The following is a 15,364-nucleotide window of genomic DNA, read 5'->3' on the forward strand; positions in this document are numbered from 1 at the left end:
CCCCCCCCCCACACCCTTTTTGGATATTTTTTCCAAAATCGATTTTGAAGTTGAAGATGCATCCTTCTTCGACTAAAATTTATAGATGAAAAACCAAAAAAAAAAAAAAATTGATACCTTATGTGGTGGAAAGAAAAAAATGGATGAAGAAGATAAAAAAGAACTACCTCTTCAATAATTTGCAATCGATAAATCGAAAATAAAAAATTAAAATTCAAAAATAGTATGATGGAGATAATTAGTGATATCATGGAGTAATTTAATTTTTGGCATAAAAAAAATATAATATGCACATTGCATATATATGACATCAAGTCAAAAGAAGTAAACTAAATATAAATAATCTCTCTTTAAAGTCCATTTAGGAGTTGCTCAAATTATATGAATTCTTTTTGAATCCTTAAACGTTAGTGATTCGAAGAAACTTATCAACAATAAAATACATCACGTGTATACAAGTATATGTCATCAAATCAAAAGGAGAAAATTAAATCAAACCATTTCCCAACATCATCAATATTCTAATGGATCTTTATTGATTATTGAACCACATATAAATATGAAAAGGAAATATATAAATCATGGTTCATTTTTGCATATGAATTACAAAAAACATAATAAATCAATTTTGGTGAATCTTGTGAATGATTTTTCTTCCATAACTAGATGGTGGATCTTGACAGGTGCATATATGATGCGTCAAATCACATACGGGATGTTTATCTATGCATTTACTATGTGAACAATCAGAATCCTTCATGCATCCAAGCGCATCGCTTCCTTGTCCTACCAACATTAATATCATTCAAACAAGTCAGTAAACATATACAAATTTTTTCATAAGAAATAATCAAACATTTGATATGCGATAACATATAAAGAAAGTCATATAACTTAATATCATTTTCATATTATAAAAAGGACACATAAATTGTTATAAACTTGTCTAGAGTAAAAGTTGCTAGATTAAAAAAGATTACTTACCCAACAAAATAAGCAAAAAAGAGACCAAAAAAATCTTAAGAAATGTTGCCTTCTCCATTTTCTCTTTCAGGTTTTGTGATAGCACAAGGAGTAATTAGCTATATGTAATTGTTGTTATTGGTTTTATTTGTCACTCTTAGCAATGTATTTATAGGCAAACAATGTCTTTTGGTTGATGAAAAAATAGTAAAATATTAAATTCGGATCTGACAGGTTCAAATATATTTTATGTATTTTTCATAATTAAGTTAACTAATTAAAGAAATTGTATCAAAATATTAAGGTAACACAATCTTTGTTTACCAAAAAAAAAGAAGGTAACACAATCTTTTTTACATAATTAATTAGGAAAGTGAGTCATTTCAAAAAACTCATAAAAAAAGGGGAGAGTTTCACACCAAATAACCATATAAGACATAATATTATCAAATATGTGCTCCGTCTTATAATATTTATCCATTATATTAAAAATATACGTTCAAGAATATTGTCCTCTTTATGAAATCCACGGATAAAGTATAGTCATTTTTTTTTAAAGACATTGTATATTTGTATTTATTATATTCAAAGGGTGTATAGTAAAATCATCCTTCTATTTAGAGTTTTAAGGAGTGTGTCAAGTCAATAGTGAGCAATTATTATTGAACAAAAGGAGTATGTAAGTATATTTTCATATTTACCAAGTTATTAAAGCGGGTCTCTATTTCACTCTTCTCTAGAGATGGCAATAGGGTTGTGCGGGGTAGAGTTCTTTTTAATATTTTCTTTTTTTAGTTAAGTTTGATACTAAAAATAAATTCATTCTTTCATTAAATTGTATTAATTTAATATAATAGTAACTTAAAAAATTTATTTATTAGAGTTCAATTGGAAAACATTTAAGAAAATTGTATTATTTTTTACTGAACCATTTTCATTATTATCTTGAATATTTTATTAGCTTTAAAGAAATTATCTTGGTAGATAATGTTCTATCAATTTTTTTTAACATGTAAAAAGTTAAAATTAAATTTGAACCTACATAAATAATATATACCCGCAACCAGCCCTGCACCGTATTAATCTTTAAAAATTTACTTGCACCTAACCCAAATCCCACCCGCCCGCACAACCTTAAATGAACTCCGCCCGCGTAGCCTTAAACTCATCCCCGCCTATATACGTCTCATTCCATTGCCATTCCTACTCATCTCACTCCAATATGGTGGGCATCCTCGTTAATCTCCCCATTACTGTATATTATGAATTCAAGATACTTAAAACTGCTCTTTCTAGATACAATTAATTCAAAGGAAAAAAAAAAAATATGGTAAAGTGACATTGCTTGACAGTTGACATAATGATTAACGAGCACAGCAGCCAAAGACGGCAAAAAGATATTATTTGATGAATTACATAAAATATGAGTTTTTTAGTAATTATATGATGTTTTAACTTTTATACATATCAAAAAGTGTTCCAATATTACTTTTAATGAGCTTATTTTAAATTTGAAAAAATGAAAATCCATCCAATTGAGTGATAGTAATCTATATGTATGCGACTTGTATGTATGTATATTGTGTTCTATTTTTAGTATGATGTTATAATATTAAATATTAAAATGTAACACCGATTATGAAAACTTTTATGTACACCGCTAAATATAATGTAACAAGGAATTACATATTTCAAATAAATATTCTTACACTATTCGTATATAATTAAACTTGTCAGCAAACTAGTTGAGATTGACTATTGAAAAATGTTGAATGTAACTAATATACACTATAAGAGCTCACCTCCAATGGTGGATCACAGATACATTTAGAGAGAAACAAGAGAAGGAGAGTTCTTTATTATTGTGAATAGCTTCAAGAAGAAAAAATACAATGTAACAGTGACTTCCTTTTTTTTATACCTTGTTTACTTCCTAACTGACTAACAACCTTCTTTCAATTCCTAGCTGCCTCTAACTAACTATATACACATCATTAAGTAATTCCTATCTCATTATACCCCCTCAAGCTTGTAGGTGCAAAGACATTCAACACACCAATCTTGCTTATCAAATATTCATGTTGAGCTCTAGGTAATCCTTTTGTCAAATATGTCTGTCAATTGCTCCTTGGAACTTATACATTATGTTCTGATCAGTCCTGCTTGTATCTTTTGTCTGATAAAATGACAATCGATCTCTATGTGCTTGGTTCTCTCGTGAAACACAGGATTGGCTGCTATTTGCAAAGCTGCCTTACTGTCACTGTATACTACAGCTGGTTGTTCAACTTCATTTCCCAATTCCTTTAACAAAGCATCAATTTATACTAGTTCTGAAATTTCATTAGCCATACTCCTGTATTCAGCTTGTGCTGAACTTTTGGGAACTACATTTTGCTTCTTAGATTTTTATGACAATAATGTTTCACCATGTTTAATTAGAAACCTGATACTGATCTCCTTGTATTGGGGCATGCTGCCCAATCTGCATCACAGTACACATTCAACTTATTGGACCTTTTGCTGCTCAGTAGTATTCCAAGTCCTGGCTCCCTCTTGATGTATTTCATTACCCTCACAGCTGCTACCCTGTGTGATCTCTTGGGTTGGTGTAAAAATTGACTAAAAGTCTGAACAGAGTAAGTTATGTCTGGCCTTGTCATAGTCAAATATAACATCTTCCCTATCAACCTTTGATACTGTTCCTTGTCTTCAAACAGCTCATCATCTAATTCTCTAGTTAGACAATCCAACTCTTGGATTGTTAGTTTAATGTTGGCTTCAAGAGGGGTCCAAGCTGGTTTAGCATTTCCTAGACCCAAATCTGAAATAATTTCCAAAGCATACTTCCTTTGATTCATCAAAATGTCTTTTGCTAATCTACTGAATTCCATTCCCAAAAAAAATTTCAACTCTCCAAGATCCTTAATCTTAAAATTCTCGTGTAAAATGGCTTTTGTGTGCTCTATAAGTCCCAAATTACTTCCTGTCACTAACATATCATCTATGTTGAATGCCTTGAATCGGACCCGTTACAAACGGAAAGGACGGGGGTCTCGCTCCGCCCCCGGCCCGACGGTATACAATGTTGTTGTATTCTGTATGTTGGGCCCAAGCCTGTTAGGGCGTAGCTTAGCACTATATATAGACGCTATGGCAAACCTTATTCTGTAATTCTGTTCTTGCCTCTCCATAATAAAACTGCTCTCCTTCTTCCCGTGGACGTAGCCAATTTATTGGTGAACCACGTAAATCTGTTGTCTTGTTTTTCGCGTTTATATTTTCTCGTATTATCTCAAATTCCGCATAACAAATTGGTATCAGAGCCTCTCGGTTAATCGGTGTTCTTGGAGAATTCGAGATGTCTGCTTTGAACGTGAAAATCGACAAATTCACAGGGAGGAACAGTTTCAGTTTATGGCAGATCAAGATGCGGGCTTTGTTGAAACAACAAGGTTTCTGGGCGCCGTTGTCGAAAGACAAGAACGCCGTCGTTACTCCTGAGATGGCGATTCTGGAGGAAAAGGCGCATTCGACGATCATGCTGTGTCTCGCGGATGACGTCATCACGGAAGTCTCGGATGAAGAGACTGCTGCTGGTCTGTGGTTGAAGCTGGAGAGTTTGTACATGACAAAATCTCTAACCAACAAGCTGCTTCTGAAACAACGTCTATTCGGTTTACGAATGGCTGAAGGTACACAACTCAGGGAACATTTAGAGCAATTGAATACTTTGTTATTAGAATTGCGTAATATCGATGTGAAGATCGAGGATGAAGATGCTGCCCTGATTCTGTTAGTATCTCTCCCAATGTCGTTTGAGAATTTTGTTCAATCGTTCATTGTTGGGAAAGATACTGTGTCGCTGGAAGAAGTCAGATCGGCCCTTCATAGCAGGGAATTACGGCATAAGGCTAACGGCACAAGTACGGACATACAGCCTTCCGGTCTGTTCACCAGTAGCGGAAAGGGAAGGAAAAACGGCGGAAAGAAAAATAAGCCGATGTCGAAGGGTGCAAAGCCAGATGATGTTTGTAATTACTGCAAGGAGAAGGGACATTGGAAATTTGATTGTCCGAAGAAGAAGAAGCAATCGGAAAAACAATCAGTTTCTGCTGCTGTTGCTGAAGAAGACACCAATTCTGAAGAAGACATTGCCCTAGTTGCGGATGAGCACACTCATCATTCAGATGTGTGGGTTCTCGATTCTGGGGCATCCTATCACATCTGTCCTAGGAGAGAGTGGTTCACGACTTATGAGCAGATAGACGGAGGCAGCATCTCGATGGCCAACAGTTCTGTCTGCAAGGTGGTTGGGACAGGCTCGATCAAGATAAGGACACATGACGGTAGCTTCTGCACATTGAACGAGGTCAGGCACGTTCCATTGATGACGAAAAATCTGATATCTCTCAGTTCTTTGGACAGCAAGGGATTCAGCTGGTCGGGAAAAGATGGAGTCTTGCGGGTCTGGAAGGGTTCAAATCTGATTCTGAAAGGTGTCATGCGTGGTACTTTGTATTTTCTACAAGGTTCCACGGTTACAGGTTCAGCCCATGTTGCATCGTCAGAAGTTCACCAGGAGGATATGACTAAGTTATGGCACATGAGACTTGGTCATATGGGTGAAAGAGGGATGCAAATTCTGTCAAAGGAGGATCTTCTTGCTGGTCATAAGGTTAAAAGCCTAGAGTTTTGTGAACATTGTGTCTTTGGAAAACTACATCGCAACAAGTTTCCAAAAGCCATTCACAGAACAAAAGGCACTCTTGATTATATCCATTCTGATTGCTGGGGTCCATGCCGTGTTGAGTCTTTGGGAGGCTGCAGATTTTTTGTGTCCATGATTGATGACTACTCAAGGATGACTTGGGTGTACATGATGAAGCATAAAAGTGAAGCTTTCCAGAAGTTCAAGGAGTGGAAAATTTTGATGGAAAATCAAACAGGGAAGAAGATCAAGAGGTTGCGAACTGATAATGGGCTGGAATTCTGCTGGTCTGAATTTGATCAATTCTGTAAGGATGAAGGGATTGCTCGACATCGTACAGTCAGAAATACACCACAGCAGAACGGTGTAGCTGAGCGGATGAATCAAACACTTCTGGAGAGAGCAAGGTGCATGCTCTCTAATGCTGGGCTAGATAGAAGATTCTGGGCAGAAGCGGTTAGTACAGCTTGCTACTTGATTAACCGCGGACCACATACAGGCATACAGTGCAAAACACCTATGGAGATGTGGTCAGGAAAAGTTGCTGATTATTCAAATCTGAAAGCTTTTGGTTGTACGGCTTACTATCACGTCAGTGAAGGTAAGTTAGAACCAAGAGCTAAAAAGGGAGTATTTGTGGGCTACGGAGATGGAGTGAAAGGTTTCAGAATCTGGTCTCCAGCAGAAAAGAGGGTTATTATGAGCAGGAACGTTGTCTTTGATGAAAGTTCTCTGCTTAGAACCATTGTGAAGCCTACAACTACGTCAGAAACTGGGAGTCTTGATAAACAGGTGGAGTTTCAAGTCATTCAGAACGAGAGCGATTTGAAAGAACCTGAAGAGGAGGATCAAGAGCCACAGACAGAAACAGATATTCCAGAATCTATGCCATCAGATATCCATCGGAGTATAGCTCAAGATCGGCCAAGGAGGGTTGGAGTTCGGCCACCTACGAGGTATGGTTTTGAGGACATGGTGGGTTATGCACTGCAGGTTGCTGAAGAGGTAGATACATCTGAGCCGTCTACTTACAAAGAAGCCATTTTAAGTTCTGATTCTGAAAAATGGTTTGCCGCTATGGGAGATGAGATGGAGTCCCTACACAAGAATCAGACATGGGATCTGGTCATACAGCCTTCGGGGAGAAAGATTATTACTTGCAAATGGGTTTTCAAGAAGAAGGAAGGGATATCACCAGCAGAAGGAGTCAAGTATAAAGCCAGGGTTGTTGCCAGAGGTTTCAACCAAAGAGAGGGAGTGGACTACAATGAGATCTTCTCACCAGTGGTCAGACATACTTCCATCCGAGTGTTACTAGCGATAGTTACACATCAGAATCTGGAGCTTGAACAACTTGATGTGAAGACAGCGTTTCTACATGGAGAGTTGGAGGAAGAGATATACATGACTCAGCCGGATGGTTTCCAAGTTCCAGGGAAGGAAAATCACGTCTGCAAGTTGAAGAAGTCCTTATATGGACTTAAGCAGTCTCCAAGGCAGTGGTACAAAAGGTTTGACAGCTATATGGTGAAGTTGGGCTATACTCGGAGCTCATATGATTGTTGTGTCTACTACAATAGGCTCAAGGATGATTCATTCATCTATCTGGTGCTTTATGTAGATGATATGCTGATAGCTGCAAAGAAGAAGTATGACATTCAGAAGCTGAAGGGTTTACTTAGTGCTGAGTTTGAGATGAAGGATCTGGGAGCCGCTCGGAAGATTCTAGGGATGGAGATCATTAGAGACAGAGAGAGAAGGAAACTTTTCTTGTCACAGAGAAGCTACATTCAGAAGGTCTTGGCGAGGTTTGGCATGTCTTCATCTAAGCCTATTGATACCCCCAGTGCTGCCAATATCCATCTCACTGCCATGTTCGCTCCACAGTCAGAAGAAGAGAAGGAGTATATGTCACGAGTCCCTTATGCCAGTGCCGTAGGAAGTTTGATGTATGCTATGGTCTGTACAAGGCCAGATTTAGCACATGCAGTCAGTGTAGTGAGCAGATTCATGGGACAACCAGGGAGAGAACATTGGCAGGCTGTGAAGAGAATTTTCCGGTACCTTAGAGGTACATCTGACGTTGGTCTCATTTATGGAGGTGATACTCAGTGCTTGGTTACTGGCTATTCTGATTCTGACTATGCTGGAGATGTTGACACAAGAAGATCGATGACTGGCTATGTGTTTACCCTTGGAGGATCTGTCGTCAGTTGGAAGGCAACTTTGCAACCTACAGTGACTTTGTCTACTACGGAAGCGGAGTACATGGCCTTGACAGAGGCTGCAAAAGAAGGGATTTGGCTGAAAGGGCTGGTTAGTGATCTTGGTCTGCATCATGATCAGGCTACGGTGTATTGTGACAGTTTGAGCGCAATTTGTCTAGCCAAGGATCAAGTCCATCATGAGAGAACCAAGCATATTGACGTAAGGTATCATTTTCTGAGAAGTGAGAAGAGAATCAAGGTGAAGAAAGTAGGAACTGCTGATAATCCTGCTGATATGTTCACAAAGCCGGTTCCACAGAGCAAGTTTCAACACTGTTTGGACTTGCTCAACATCAGAAGCTGTTAATTGCCCTGCGGGGCAACTCTGAGGAAGAGGGGGAGGCCTGGCACTATCATAGTGCGTCTGAAGAATCTGTTCGGAGAATTCAAGTCAAGGTGGAGATTTGTGGAATGCCTTGAATCGGACCCGTTACGAACGGAAAGGACGGGGGTCTCGCTCCGCCCCCGGCCCGACGGTATACAATGTTGTTGTATTGGGCCCTTAATTATCTGTCAATTCTGTATGTTGGGCCCAAGCCTGTTAGGGCGTAGCTTAGCACTATATATAGACGATATGGCAAACCTTATTCTGTAATTCTGTTCTTGCCTCTCCATAATAAAACTGCTCTCCTTCTTCCCGTGGACGTAGCCAATTTATTGGTGAACCACGTAAATCTGTTGTCTTATTTTTCGCGTTTATATTTTCTCGTATTATCTCAAATTCCGCATAACAATCTACATAGACAAGAATCACTACCATGTCTAATCCTTTCCTTTTAAAGAATAAGGAATGATCTAGGCTACTTTGAACAAAATCATATTCCAATAATGCTTCACTCAACTTCAAGTTCCATTGCCTACTTGCTTGTTTGAGACCATAGAGGGATTTGAAAAGTCTGTATACGAGACCAAATTCCCCCTGACTGTCAAAACCCTCTGGCAACTGCATATACACTTCATCATGAAGATCACCTTGTAAGAAAGCATTATAGACATCTAATTGATGAACAAACCAATTATGTTGAGCAGCTAAAGATAAAATAGTCCTAACAGTAGCAATTTTAACCACTGGTGAAAAAGTCTCATGGAAATCAAGCCCCTCTTTTTGTGTGTAACCCTTTGCTACCAATCTAGCTTTAAACCTCTCAACATCACCATTAGCCTTCAACTTGACTTTATAAACCCACTTACAACCTATAGGAACTTTGCCTTTTGGTAGATGAACCAAATCCCATGTATGATTATCTTGTAGAGCTTTTATTTCAGATTGCATGGCTTCTAGCCATCTGACATCTAAGATAGCTTCCTGGTATGTAGTTGGTTCAGTAACAACAGAAAAAACATGTAAGTATTGTTGATAAGTTGGGGACAGATTGGTATATGAAATGGAAGCTGCAATAGGATACAGAACATGATTTGTTGATGGCTTAGAAACATATTCAGATAGCCATAAAGGTTGTTTAGTAAGCCTGGTGGATCTTCTGAGAGGCACAACAGGAGAAACAATAGGTGAAGGTGGATGTACTGGTTCTACTTCGATACACAGTGGGGGTGATGAATCATGAGATGTTTCTAAATCATCAATCGGACATGTAGAAGAAATAGGACAGGATTTAGGTTCAGGTAAATGAGATTGAAAAGGAAATTGATCCTCATGAAAAACCACATCTCTGTTCAAAAAAAACTTTTGCTTTTGTAAATCAAAACAGACATATCCCTTTGTAACACTTGAGTAACCCATAAATACTGACCTAACAGCCCTAGGTGCAAACTTATCAATTCTAGGCAATGTGCTTGCAAAACACAAACAACCAAATGTTCTTAAGTGTGTATCACATGGCCTCCTCCCAAAAAATGCTTCATAAGATGACTTCCCCTCAAGAGTTTATAAAGGAAATCGGTTGATAATGTATGCTGCAGTAAGAACACAATGTCCCCAGAATTTGATCGGAATGTGACCTTGGAATCTTAAAGCTCTAGCAACCTCAAGAAGGTGTCTATGTTTCCTCTCAACAATACCTTTCTGTTGAGGGTATGAACACAAGTCCTATAATGAATAATTCCTAAACCTTTGAACAAATCCTACATAGAAGTACTAACGAATTCTCCTCCATTATCAGTCGCATTAAACTGAGTAGCAATCATCTTAAAAAATGTTTAAGAATAACCAACACATCAGATTTGAGCTTTAATAAGAAAACTCATATTGTTCTCGAAAAATCATCAACAATAGTGAAAAAGAACTGATTTCCATCAAATATTAAAGTGTCATAAGGCCCCCACACATCTAAATGCAACAAATCAAAAATCTTTGTAGATTTAGTGCTACTGTTGTAGAAAGGAAGTCGAATATGTCTAGCTAGTGAACATATCTCACAAGTACTTAAAACTGATTTGCAACTGTTTACAGAATAGCCTAACAAATCCTTTATGGATCCTACTGATGCATGGGCTAATCTTCTATGCCAAAGCATGATATCCTGTTTGTCAGCATGAGCAGCAAAGGTTTTAACATTACCGGGTTCTGAAACTCTATGTTCTGGTGAACTTGTTTGAACAAAAAAATAGAGACCATCCTTCTCCTTACCAATCCCCTTCAGTTTCCCACTGGAAAGATCCTGGAACACACAAAATCCAGGATAAAATGATACAAAACAATTGAGCTCCTTAGTAACTTTGGCTACAGACAAAAGATTATATTTAAACTCGGGTACATATATAACATCATGCAATTCTCCTGTATCTGTGAAATTTTGCAATTACCCATATGAGTCACAAAAGTCATACCTCTATTGGGTAAATGAACCTTTCTATTTTGGTCAGGCCTAACAGTTTGCACATTATGTAGCACATCTAAGGTAGAAACCATATGATTGGTTGCACCACTATCAATTATCCAAGGCAAATCTGTAAGTTTAATGAAATTAGTGTGAGCTATACCTGCCATATTAGCCATCACGTTAGCTGTGGAAATATCTCCATCTAGCATATGTTGAATGTGATCATGTTGATTATCAGTTAGAGGAGGTGCTCTAGGTAGATCTCTTGCACCTGAATGCATTGAAGAAGAATTGTCAGTTTGAACATTATTAGCATTATAGGCAATGTTACATATCCCCTTCTTCTTGAATTTTCAATCTTGTGGATAACCATGAAGTCGAAAACAATTAGCCTCTACATGTCCTTGTTTTTTGCAATAATCACATTTCAACTCTCAATTCTTCTTCCCTTTATAATATTGATTTGAGTTAGATTGTGAAGTAGTTCCTTTATTGTAAAGAGGAGGTCCTCCTCTTCCTGCCATGAGAGCAGCTAGATCTGTACCTTCTTCACTCATAGATGTAGATGTGATTGATCTTTGGCTCTCCCTCTCAACAAGCATAGCCTAAGCTTTGCTAATAGTGGGCATATGTTCAACCATCAATATTTGACTACGTGATTGTTCATAGGCTTCATTCAAACCCATCAAAAATTGCATCAATTTTTGTCTCTCCATATGCATACAGATCCTTAGAATTTGGACAATTACAGGGTGGAGGTGTAATACTAGCAAATTCATCCCATAAATTTTGCAGCTTCAAGAAATAAGTCGGTATACTATCAATACCTTGTACAGTGGTGGCTATGGCTTTATGCAAGTGATAGATCTTTGAAGCATTTACTTTGTCAAAACGCTCTCGAAGATCCTCCCAAACGGCTCGTGCACTCGTTGCATAAACAATACCTGTATGCAAATCCTGAGTTACAGAGCTCATAATCCAACCTTGAACAATCGCATTACGTCAATCCCATTGATGCCCCAATTCAGTTCTGAAATCCTCCTTTTCCAGCTCCCATCAACAATACCCAGCTTGTTCTTCCCAAGCAATTGGATTCGCATGGCTCTGCTCCAAATGGAGTAATTATCGGATCCTGTTAGCTGCATCGGAATAATGGATGTACATGTAGTATCGGATGAATGTAAAAATAGTGGATGACTGTGATCAAACTTGAGGTTCGCCATTGATGTCATCAGTGAAGCAGTAATTACAGAAATCAACTTTAGTAAAACTTCGAATCGTAGTTGTATGGCTCTGATACCGTGTTGAATATAACTAATCTACACTATAAGAGCTCACCTCCAATGGTGGATCACAGATACATTTAGAGAGAAAGAATAGAAGGAGAGTTCTTCATTATTGTGAAAAGCTTCAAGAAGAAAAATTACAATGTAACAGTGACTTCCTTTTTTTTTATACCCTGTTTACTTCCTAACTGACTAACAACCTTCTTTCAATTCCTAACTGTCTCTAACTAACTTTATACACATCATTAAGTAATTTCTCTCTCATTAGAAAAATCTATATTCATTTCAACTTATTCACTATGTTTTGATTTTAACACTTATAAGTAGTTTGTCTCTTGAGACGATTTAGGGGTTCCTCAAAATCTAATATTCTTTAAAATCCTTAAACATAATTCATTAAAGATAAAACACAACACGCAAATAACAAGAAATCCGAAGGAGCAAACCAAACAATTTTCCCTCGTGATTAATATGAAAAAGGGAATTTTATTTATTGAACCATATATATATGAAAAGGAAATACTTAAATCATGATTCAATTTTGTATATGAATAGCAAATATTGCAAATTAGTTATGGTCAGTCTTGTGAACCCTTTTTGATCCATAATTTGGTGGAATTGGACAGATGCATTGATGTGTTGCTGAGTCACATTTGGAATGTGTGTCTATGCATTTAACCCTAACACAATCACCATCCTTAGCGCATCCTACCGCATGGCTTTCTTGCCCTATCAACATTCACATCGTTGAACAAGTCAGTCATGTATTAAAAAAAAATCATAAAAGATAATCAAGATTTTGAAAAAAGTAAACAAATTATTGGATACATATAACTTAAATCTTAGACAAATAAATTGATAAGAGAATTACTTACCAAACAACATAAGCAAAAAGGAGATCAAGAAAACTTTAAGGAATGTTGCCTTCTCCATTTTCTCTTACAAGTTTTGTGGTAGAACTAGAGTTGTTGTAATTTTGATTTTAATTGTGTCTTAGCAATGTATTTATAGGCAAACAAAAATATTTAGTTGATGGGAAAATAATATCTTAGATAAAAAAATTAAATGTACTTTTATGAATTAAAGAAATCAAATAATACAAGTAATCTAAAATCATTATCATAGTCAAATAAATTTTTGCTATTCACATTCTCATAATCAATAGCTAATTCCTTTTTTAAAATTTGGAGAAATGAATACGGTAAGACAAAATACGGTAAGACAAACTTTTTCAATGTTTGAGAAGTAATCTAAATTCAATGTTGTTGATTAAATGTGCAATAAACAACGATCCCATTGAATTAAAGTAGGTGCATGAGTTTTTAAAATGGTGAGAATTCTTTATATCTCTATAACAAAAATATTTTTTAGCGATAATAAATATGTATATTAGTAAAGAGTATTGAAACCATTATCGCATTAATGAAGCTAATGTCGCTAGAGCCGTCAGTATGAGCTAAGCATGTTGGGCTGGTATGACCAAAACTGTGATTTGATAAGGTTGAACTAGCTAAGATTTTGAAGTCCATTTAAGAGAAGGGTTTTTAGCCGGCTAGAATAAATCTGATGATTTATAGGGCTTGAGAAATATGAGTATAAGAGTCCAAATATTTTTTTTAAAAAAAAAGATAGAATATTAAAAATAATAAGAGTCCAAACTCAAAATTTATTATATGTTATAAATATTAAAATTAAAATACAAATTATGTTTATAAAAATTTAAATATTTTTCAAGTCATTTTAAGTAACTTTGTCCTTTTTATAATTTTAAAAATAATTTATATTATATATAATTTTGTATATATTTATTATATTAATATTTGAAAATCGTCTAAAAATATTTTAATTTTTCTTAAGTATTTGGTTTAATAGTTTAGCTAAGTTATAGTTACATTTCGAGTTAATTAGTTTGTAACTAAATTAAATTATTTTGTGATTGAATTAATTACTTTATATCGTTAAAATTAAAAAATTTGTTAATTAATTTATGAAAATTTGTCTTATCATTAACTAGTAGTATGTGTTGGTGTGTAAATCACAGTCTATTCATATGCTTATTCTTATCTCTTTTTTTTCATCTCTTTTGCATGAACTCACCAATTCGAGTCCATTTTGAGTCAGTCACATCTTGTAAGTCCGAAAATTAGTTGTATACCTGTCATATATAGTGGTATACACTGGTATACATGATAAATATTGATATACAGGTCCAAACATCAAAATACAGGTGCTGGAAATTTAAGTGGGTTGTATACATTTGGGATACTGCCCGATATCTAAAACCTGGGCCAAAATACAGCCCGTATACTTCAGTATACATTCACTGTATACATGTGATTTCAAAGAGGCAGCATTTGATGAGAATCAAATGGGCCAGCGGCCCAACCTTTCAGGCAGTAGTGAATTTGGCCCAACATGGCCCAAGTTCAACCACTCTTTTACTTTCATAATTATGTGATTATAAATATTTATTACTTGTTGTGATTAGCTCTAACATTAAATAACTTAATTAAATTCTCCAAAAGATGAACTAATTTATTTTTATATATTTTTTTTATTAAATAAAAATTTCATTTTATCAACTCTCGAATACATTTAGCCAAAAACCATTCTTTATTCTTCAATTAATTCAAAATAGTTTTTATGCCTCAATTAATGAAATTGGTAAAATTATTAAAAATGATTCAAAAAAACAAATTCTAATTAAACTAGTTTTGCTAAAATTCTAATCATCTAATTTAAGTCAAATATTTCTATAGAAATCCTCTTTGCATAAAAACTAAAAATATTCGCAGTTTAACTAACTTGTTTCGATGTTTAATCGAATATTCTAAATTGTATTTATGATTAATCATTTTTCTAAAAATAATCAAATAATATTTATAGTCAAGTCGTAGGATAACCGTGTGTTAGCGGGCGCTTCAAGCTAGTGCCTTAAAAACCTTCTTGAAGCGTGCGTAAAAATCTATTACCCATTTTCTCTAAATTTTTAAAGACTTCATCTGTTAGAGTTTTTTTAAATTAAGCTTTCTTAATTTCTTTTTTATAAAATTAAGTGGAGATTCTTTTCTAAGTATTTTTCATAATTATTTTATACTTAAAACATTTTAAAAGTGATTTTTTCTAAAGTCAAAAAAATTACGACATAACACTAATTAGTTTTCATCAATCAAAACATTCAAGTATTTAAAAATTCTCTTAAGACTCACCTAGGTTCCTCCTCTCCTTCAAGATCCCTAAAACTTTCATGCCAAAATATCAAGATACAAAGAGAAGCCTCCCACCGAAGGTTTTCCCAAGTTCTTCCACTCTAAAAACTTCGTAAAAAAAATTTATTTTATCAAGAGCAAGCACCAA

At 35.5% G+C, this 15,364-nt stretch overlaps 1 long non-coding RNA gene across 1 annotated transcript; it reads right to left on the reverse strand.

Moving 5' to 3' along the window:
• Positions 1-12,473: 12,473 nt before the first annotated feature.
• On the reverse strand, positions 12,474-12,993 carry LOC114073976. Its single transcript, XR_003574450.1, has 2 exons — positions 12,883-12,993; positions 12,474-12,736 (listed from the first exon to the last, which is right to left on the reverse strand). It is a non-coding gene; the product is annotated as an uncharacterized LOC114073976 (long non-coding RNA).
• Positions 12,994-15,364: the final 2,371 nt, after the last annotated feature.

This window comes from Solanum pennellii, chromosome 9, assembly GCF_001406875.1.
Source record: "Solanum pennellii chromosome 9, SPENNV200".
Lineage (NCBI taxonomy): Eukaryota > Viridiplantae > Streptophyta > Magnoliopsida > Solanales > Solanaceae > Solanum > Solanum pennellii.